The following is a 10,000-nucleotide window of genomic DNA, read 5'->3' on the forward strand; positions in this document are numbered from 1 at the left end:
AAAAGAAAAGTGCAGCTTACCGCAAAGGCTTTGGCTAATAAAATTGAGCAACTACAGAAGGAGCGAAAACGAAACGTGAATAAGATTAAAAGTTCTATACCAGCCATCAAAGAACTCATGCAAAAAAATGAAAACGTTTCATCTGTTCGGTCTGAACTTGAAAACTTGGTGCAAGTTATTGAAGAAACAGTCAAACTTCATGATTCTGTGCTCCCATTATTACCCAGTGATGAGCAAACCAAACAGAATGAGTGGTTCTCAAGTGTATATAAACACAGTGATACTTTTATAAAAGACGTAAAGCAGTGGATAAGCGTAATTGAGAGCTCAACTGATAATGCCCAAGATCAACCACTGGAGGCAGCTGAATGTCCTCTAGATTCAAGAGAACAGAATATGTCCCAAATTCCCGTGTATAACCAAGTTGGAAGTAAAGGATCAAGTAAACGAAGCTCTGCCTCAAGACGTTCAACAACATCGTCAACCTCTTCAGCACGCATCAAGGCAGAGGCTGATATAGCAGCTCTGTTAGTACGTCAAAATTTAATGAAGGAAAAACATTTACTTGAAGAAAAAGAACAAAACAGAAGGAAACAGAAGGAGGAATTTGGGTTGCGAATGGAAATTGCTGCAACTATGGCAAAAGTGAAAGTACTTAAGGGCTCAAGTGTGCATTGTGTTAAGAGTGATGTGACGCATCATTCTGATGGAATGAATTCTTATGTTGATAAAGGACAACAGACAACTCAGACACTTAACATTGACGCAAAATCATTTGCTTCTAGAGTTGAAACTCAACAAATGGTTTCTTCAGGTCCAAAGGTAAACGAGAGGAATATTTCTCAAACCATTTATCCTCAAACAATCTCAACTTCAAGTCAGCATGGAAATGTGAAAGCAAGTGCCCAATATGCAAACAGTTTTAGTGCTGGTTTAGGAAATACTGATCAAATTCTTCACCTTATGGACAAACAAAATGAAATTACATCTTTACTGATACAGCAACACTGTTTATCATCTTTGCCTAGAAGGGAAATCCAAGTGTTTGATGGCAACCCTTTGCAATTTCACTCCTTTATGAAATCCTTTGAAAGTGGTGTGGAAAAGAAAACTGAAAGCTCCAGTGATCGCTTATACTTTCTTGAACAGTATACAAGGGGTCATCCAAGAGAGCTCGTAAAGAGTTGCCAACATATGCCTGCTCATCATGGCTATTTAAGGGCCAAAGCTTTACTTCAAGAGCATTTTGGTGACCAGTATAAAATTGCGTCTGCCTATATGGAAAAGGCTCTCTCATGGCCAAACATCAAAAGTGAAGATCTCAGAGCTTTACAAGATTATAGTATGTTTCTAAGAAGCTGTGGTAACTCCATGGAATACAGTCAGTATTTGCGTGAGATGGATACTCCTTCTAATATGTTGACTGTAGTGAAGAAATTGCCATACAAATTGAGGGAGAAATGGAGATCAGAGGTCTGTGACCTACAGGAAGTTGTCAATCAAAGAGCTACCTTTAGCGACATTGTTAACTTTGTTGAAAAGCAAGTAAAAATTATGACTGATCCAGTTTTTGGAAACATACAGGATGTTCCAACGTTAACAGGAAGTAAGTCAGTGAACAAAGGCAAGTCTCAGCTTTATCTTAAACCAAAAAGAAGCAGTTTTGCTACGACTGTCACAGCAATAGAAAGGAAGTCAGAAATTGGAAGCAATAGAAAAGAGTCAATTTCACTAAGCAACAAGAGTTGTTTGTTTTGTAAATGTGAACACACTTTGGAATTGTGCCCTCAATTGGAAAAGAGGAGTCACGGTGAAAAGATATCGTTTTTGAAAGAGAATGGCGTTTGTTTTGGCTGTATGTGTACAGGGCACATCAGTAAAGATTGTAGAAATCGCCTTTCATGCAAAGTGTGTAATTTTAAACATCCAAGTATTCTTCACATCTATTCAAGAGAAAAGGAGACTGATTCAAAGAAGGTGAGGAAACAAATGGACACCGTAATGGGCAGTGCTCCGGAATCTGTGGAGTCTAGTGGATTTATTGGGGCTGGTGAATATGAAAGTAAACTTTCTATAGTTCCTGTGCAAGTGAAATCTAAAAAGGGAAATAAGACTCTGATAACTTATGCTTTTTTGGACCAAGATAGCACAGCAGTGTTTTGTACGTCTGGATTGATGAATAGACTTGGTCTTCAAGGTAAAAGAACTAATATTCTCTTGCGTACTATGGGTCAGGAGAAAGTTACGACTACCCATGTTGTTTCGTGGTTGGAGGTTGCTGGTCTAAATGAAGATGATTTTTGGGAGTTACCTGATGCCTATACACAAGAGACTATGCCTGTGCATAACGGAAACATCCCAAGGCAAAAGGATCTGCAGGGTTGGCCACATTTGAAACTTGTGAATTTACCTGACATTGACTCTGATATTCAATTCAATTCAATTTTATTTGTATAGCGCATTTAGCAATTTTCATTGCCGCAAAGCAGCTTTACACAGTCAAAAGAATTATTTAAGTTTGTATGAAATGTGAATTTGTATGAATCAAAATGGTCATATCGAACTGCTTATAGGAATAAATGCCCCGAAGGTCATGGAGCCAATTCAAGTGATCCGCAGTGTCGATAATGGACCCTACGCAATTAAAACTAGGTTGGGATGGACAGTAAATGGTCCACTAAGAGGAGATGGCGGGGATCAATCCGCTCTTAAGTATCCCGATGTTACAATCAACAGGATTTCAGTTTCAGACTTGGGAGAGCTCTGGCAACAGCAATTTAAAGTTGATTTTCCTGAATGTAGCAAAAATGAACAAGTTGGGTTTTCAAGAGAAGATCACAAGTTCATTGAGATGGTAACAGACTCATTAAACATAGAAGGGGGTCATTATTCTATTGGCCTACCGTTGAGGAATAAAGATGTTAACATGCCGGACAACAGGATGATTGCAGAACAGCGTGCTCTGAACCTAAAGAAAAAATTGCAAAAGGATGTTTCACTTTATTCTGAATATTCTGTTTTCATGAAAGACCTTATTTCTAAAGGTTATGCAGAGAGAGTGCCAGCTGAAGACCTAGGACGTAGTGATGGTAAAGTATGGTATATACCCCATCATGGGGTTTACCACCCCCGAAAAGGAAAGCTCTGTGTTGTTTTCGATTGTGGAGCTACATTCCAAGGAATGTCGTTGAATGGCCAACTACTACAGGGTCCAAATCTCACCAGTTCACTGATTGGAGTGATGACTAGATTAAGGAAAGAGCGAGTCGTGATTATGGCAGATATTGAAGCCATGTTTCATAAAGTGCGGGTGCCTAAAGATGATGCAGACTTGCTAAGATTTCTTTGGTGGCCTGACGGCGACCTTACTCAAAATATGGTGGAATATCGTATGGTTGTTCACCTCTTTGGAGCCACTTCGTCACCTAGTTGTGCGAATTTTGCCCTTAGAAGGTGTGCCGAAGATAATAATCAAGACTTCAGCAAGGAAGTAATTGATACAATCTTGCACTGTTTTTATGTTGATGACTGTCTTGTCTCAGTACATTCAGAGGATGAAGCTGTTTCTCTGTTTTACGACCTAGTAGCTATTTGTGCAAACGGCGGTTTCACATTGACAAAATGGATAAGTAACAGTCGAGATGTGCTGGTAAGAATCCCAGAGGAACTCGGAGCAAAAAATGTGAAGGATTTGGATTTGGGACAAGACCTACTTCCTGTAGAGAGGGTTCTAGGAGTACAGTGGTGTATACAATCTGATGCCTTCAAGTTCAAAATTGTGTTACAGCAGAGGCCGGCTACGAGAAGGGGAATCCTTGCTACTATAAGTTCTATTTATGATCCCTTAGGAATTCTGTCTCCAGTGACCTTGTGTGCAAAAAGGATCTTACAAGATTTATGCAAGAAGAAGCTTGGCTGGGATGATATAATTCCTATTTCAGATGCTCAGGAGTGGACCAGCTGGTTGGAAAGTTTTAAGATCAATAGATGCTTCAAACCCGTGGGTTTTGGAGAGGTGAATACAGCACAGTTGCACCACTTTTCTGATGCAAGCGAAGATGGTTACGGAGTAGTTTTTTATCTGCTTTTGCATAATATTAACTCACAAGTGCATGTTGCTTTCATAATGGGAAAAGCCAGAGTAGCTCCTTTGAAGCCAGTGTCTATTCCTCGAATGGAACTCACTGCTGCAACGTTGGCAAGTCGAATTCAATTCAATTCAATTCAATTTTATTTGTATAGCGCTTTTAGCAATTTTCATTGCCGCAAAGCAGCTTTACATAGTCAAAAGAATTATTTAAGTTTGTATGAAATGTGAATTTGTATGAATCAAAATGGTCAGTTTGTCCCTGGTGAGCAAGCCGAGGGCGACAGTGGCAAGGAAAAACTCCCTGAGATTGTAATAGGAAGAAACCTTGAGAGGAACCAGACTCAACAGGGAACCCATCCTCATTTGGGTGAAACAGAAAGAGTAAATGATCTGCATTTATACAGTGTGTAGGGTGGGAGGCAGTTCAGCTATAATAGCTGATGTTAATTGATGTTAATATGGAGTCCAGGTAGTTATTGAAGACCCAGGTAGACTTGTAAGAAGTTCCAGTCATGAACTATCGAACTGTCAAGTCCCCAGAGAAACAGTTGCCAACACCAGTCAAGGCCAGAACCATTTTCTAGGTGGAGAGAATCATTCCCAGACACCAGACGCATCCCAGAGAGACACACGGGGCATCCATGTGACGAGATCTTCAGCCAGAAGCGGGGCACCAGGATGGGTCAGACAGGTCCGGAGGGCAGAGGGAGTCTGGATCACTGGCAGCTCAGGAACGACATGTGTAGCTCGACAGAGAGAGAGAGAAAGAGTGAAAGGGGGGGACAGGAGGAGAGAGGAAAAAGAAAGAGGGGGGGAAAGAGAAGAAGAGGAGAGATGGCAGTTAGGTATGGTCACAGTCACACAATGTATAATGTGAATGTATATTAACTGTAGAGTGCAAGCAGAGACTGGATTCATTGTGGAGACAAGAAATGCGTATGTCTCTTCAAGACTCTGTTTTCTGGACGGATAGTACCTCTGTACTGAAATATATCAGAAACAAAGTTTCTAGGTATCGAACCTTCATGGCTAACAGAGTTTCCGAAATTCTTAAGGTTTCCCAACCATCACAGTGGAGGTATGTGAGCACTGTAGTAAATCCAGCTGATATAGCTTCCAGAGGATTGAAAGTGAAATCATTTTTGAAGAACTGGGTTTTTGGACCACAATTTCTTCTTATGCCTGAAGGGGAATGGCCTGTTAATCCTACTGACCTTGGAGAATGTTCACCAGAGGATCTGGAGGTGAAAAGAAGTGTCACTGTTAATACTGTACAATTAGAGGAGGATTTTACGACATGCTTTATCCAATACTTCTCCTCTTGGAGTCAGTTAAAGAGATCAGTAGCTTGGATCCTTAGATTTAAGCAGTTACTCCTAAATCTAAGTCAGAAAAGGAAGTCATTGAAGATGACTTTAACACAATCTGGAATGGATAAAACCCAACAAGCACAACAACTGAAAGATGAAATGGAGAAAGTAAAGGCTCAATGTGACAGAAATGATCTTTCTGTGGAGGAACTGAATAAGGCTGAATTGGATATTATTCGTTATTGTCAGCGACAAAAATATCCTGATGAATTCTCAAGTCTGCAGAGGGGAGAACAAGTGAAAAGGAACAGTCACATTTATAAACTCAATCCTATTCTTGAGGATGGTGTCTTGAGAATTGGTGGACGGTTGAGTAGGGCAGCTATGCCTGAAGAATCAAAACATCCCGCTATACTGTCAAAGGACTTTCACATCTCAGGCATCATTCTTAAAGATATACATGAAGAAGTGGGTCATGGTGGCCGAAATTATGTGTTATCGAGGCTGCGCCAAAAGTATTGGGTACCTGGCACCTCTGTAGCCATAAGGAAGATCTTGTCCAAGTGTATGATTTGCAAGCGTTTGCAGGCAGCGCCTGGGCATCAACAGATGGCAGACCTACCCCTGGCTAGAGTTTCCCCGGATAAACCTCCATTCACTTGTGTTGGAGTTGATTGTTTTGGACCTTTCGAAATTAGGAGCAGGAGAAGTATCGTGAAGAGATACGGTGTCATCTTCACATGTCTAGCCATTCGTGCCATTCATATCGAAGTGGTGCCATCGTTGGATACCGATTCCTTTATCAATGCTTTACGACGATTCATCGCTAGACGTGGACAAGTCACAGAGATGCGTTCTGATAATGGTACAAATTTTCTGGGAGCAGAACGTGAGTTGAGACAAGCTATTGAAAAATGGAACCAATTTCAGATCAATAGCATGCTTCGGCAGAAAGGAATCAAGTGGATTTTTAATCCTCCAACTGGTTCACATCATGGAGGCATATGGGAGAGATTGATTAGGTCTGTAAGGAAAGTTCTTAACGCTATTTTAAGGACACAAACCCTTGATGAAGATTGTCTTCATACAGTTCTGTGTGAAGCAGAAGCGATCATTAATGGACGTCCCATAACTAAGGAATCTACTGACCTCAACGACCTGGAAGCACTGACACCTAATCATCTGTTACTTTTAAAAACTGCACCATCATTACCACCGGGAATCTTTCAAAGGGAAGATATATATGCTCGTCGACGATGGAAACAAGTGCAGTATATATCGGATCTGTTCTGGAAACGATGGACAAAGGAGTATTTACCTTTATTGCAAGAGCGACAGAAGTGGTCAACGGCAGCCCGCAATTTCATTCCAGGAGATATCGTGCTTTTGGTAGATGATTCAGCACCCCGTAATTCATGGATAATCGGGAAAGTGATTCAAACCTTTCCAGACAAAAAAGGTTTTGTTCGACAGGTGCGACTCAAGACTAAGACCAATTTTTTTAATAGACCAATCACAAAAATTTGCCTTCTGCAGGAAGCAGATATTTGACATTTCCTTTGGAAAAAAAAAAAACTTTTTTGATTGGTCAATATATACATCGACACTGAACTATTTTAGACATTCTCTTTACACATTGATATGACTGAGTTAAAATCACTCATTGACATTAAAACATTAAGGGACTTTACATGGACTCCTCTGAATGCAGACATTGATTGATGTATGTAAAAGGAAATTATTGTATTTGAGTTAAATGTTCATGTCTCCTATGTGTATTTATGAATGTAATTATTAAGATGATAATAATTAGGGGCTGGAATATAAGAGCCATGTAAACAATGTGTGTGATGTCATGTGACCGTGGGAAAATTTGGGAGTGTCATTAATTACGTCAGAATTAAAGCACCTGCGGGGGAAGGAAGGAAGGAAGGAAGGGGGGTGAGCGCGGGAAGCACGTATTTGTTTGTTGACCGTAAATTCATCCATTTTTGCCTTGATTCAAGAATAATCTTTTAAGGTTTTGTCATTAAATAAATTTCAAGATGCAAGATGATTGACGCGTCACAAGTTATTCCCACACTCAGCTCCTGCGGCTTTGGTTGGCTTTTAGCCGCTACATAGAGGCAGCAAGGTTATTTGCGATTAACACCCTGCCTCTATATGAAATTTGTGGAAGTAACCACTTCCACTTAGCCAGCTTCCCTTCTACTTTCTCAGCCATACCTTCCCAGTTTTTTTTGCTAAAAAGTTCTTTGCCGACAAACACACTCAAGTATTTTAGTCCGTCTCTCTTCCAGGTCAAATTCTGTGGTAAAATTGGGAGACCTTTATTTCATTCACCCACTGCTAGGGCTTCACTTTTCTTTCAGTTGACCCTAGCAGCGGAGATCAGTCCAAACTTTTCTATAATGTGTTTTAAAATATTTACCTCTGTCTGGTTATTTACAAAAACAATAACATCGTCAGCATAAGCAGATAAAACAATGTTCTTGTTAACATTAGGTACAGTAAAACCAGTCAGTGTGTTACGTATTTTGTGTAACATTGGTTCGAGGGAAAGAGCATATAACATTCCTGATAGCGCACATCCTTGTCTTATTCCTCTACTCATTTTAAAAGGGGCACACAGTCCACCATTAAACTTCAGCACACTCTCAATGTCCTGGTATACAAGCCGCTCCATGACTTTCCAGAGGTATTGGGGTTCAACACGATCGAACGCTTTTTCCTGGTCTAGGGAAATGAGACCAGTGTCTAGGCCCAATGAGCTGAAGATGTCCAAAATATCTCGAATAAGACAGACATTGTCTACCATTGACCTACCAGGCACACAGTAGGTTTGGTCTCGGCATATAACTTGGTCCATCACCTCTCTCAGCCTGTTAGCCAAGGCTTTGGATAAAATTTTATAGTCCGTGCAAAGCAAGGATACAGGACGCCAGTTTTTTATATCCTGGAGGTTTCCTTTCTTTGGTAGTAGGGTGATGACTGCTCTGCTACAAGACAGTGGTAAACATCCGTCAGCAAAACTTTCATTTAAAACTTCTAGAAGATCATCAGCTAGAACATTCCAGTAATTTTTGAAAAATTTTATAGTTAGTCCATCAATTCCAGGAGCCTTTTGGCCCTGCATACTCTGTAGTGCAGCATAAAGTTCATTTGTGGTTAGAGGTTCATCCAGAAGCTTGTTAGACTCTTCAGAGATTTTTGAAAGATTCTCTATGAAGGAGTTGAAAATGTGTTCATTGTCTTTGAACTCACTGGTGTAGAGATTGGAATAAAAGTGCACAGCCCTTTTTCTGATGTCAGCGGGTTCCGTCAATTCCTGTCCCGTGTCTGATAGCAGGGAGTGGATGAGCCGGCTCTGTCCATTCTTCTTTTCCAGACAAAAAAATATAGCTGGTTGGTGCATCTATTTCTGTAGCGTTCTGAAAACGAGACCTCACAATTACTCCCTGTGCTTTAATGCCCAGAAGGTCTGATAAGGCTGTTTTTTTTTTGGGCTTTGAGGGCTTCAATTTGTTCTTGGTTTCCTGTGGACTCTACCTCTTTGGATAGTTCCACTATGTTTCTCTCCAGGTCTTTCATGGATCGAGTAATGTCCCGCGTGACATTGAGAGTATGCTGTTGACATAACAGTTTGATTTCAGTTTTTCCGCAGCCCCACCATTGTCTGAGAGAGTTTCTATTTCCTCCACTGTATACGATGAAGGGTTGAACCTTGTGGAGAATAGGAAGCCCAGGAAGCACTGTTTGTTGTGTTGTGACTTAGCACAACCTGCCCCGGCCATTCCCTGTTCCAATCTACTGTGTTTTCTGCATCACTATGTGTCTCTTGTATAAATAGGACATCAATACATTTAACTCTTACTAGTTCATACACCATTGCCCTCTTTTTTGCCTCTCTGGTCCCGTTTAGATTTTAAGAGACGATTTTAAAAGTATTCATGGGGTGAGAAAAGATGATTTTTATGGCGGCGCTCTCCTTGTAACTTGGGCAATAATTTCCTCAGCCTGAATATCTCTTTTTGAGTGAGTTTGCAGTTAATTTTTTTGTAGATTCACAAAAACCTTTTATGTCTGGAAAGAAGAAGTTTACTTTTTTCTCTTGACGTTTTTCGTTGAAGGTGGCCTTTAGGAACTGCTGAATTTGTTTGGCTGTGTAAACTGTTTTCCCTTGTGAGGTGGGCTTTTTTCTTTTATTAGATTGTAGACTCGGGTCACACTTAATGTCTTCCCATTCACTGTTGTCACACTCTGGGATTGTTTCTATTGATTCTTTATCTTCTTCTAGGTAATTTTTCTTTGTTTGCCTTTTACTATTGTTGTCTTTTGTTTTTCTTTTGGGTAAGGTCTGATTGGAACCTTGTTTTTTTCTGTTTTTGGCCTCTTGCGTATTTGTTCCTTGTGTCAGCCCTGTCAATACTGCGCTGCCCCCCGCCTCGCCCCGTGAAGGATCTTTAGTGCTTGATAGCTCAATGTCTGCAGCAATAACTGTACCATCACTACAGGCAGCGCCTGTAGGATCCTGCATCAAGTCGGTCGGACTAGCATTCTCAGTTATCTCGGGTGTGTTACACATGCCTTTATCTTCAAC

The sequence above is a fragment of the Clarias gariepinus genome, chromosome 4 (genome assembly GCF_024256425.1).
Source record: "Clarias gariepinus isolate MV-2021 ecotype Netherlands chromosome 4, CGAR_prim_01v2, whole genome shotgun sequence".
NCBI classification, from domain to species: Eukaryota; Metazoa; Chordata; class Actinopteri; order Siluriformes; family Clariidae; genus Clarias; species Clarias gariepinus.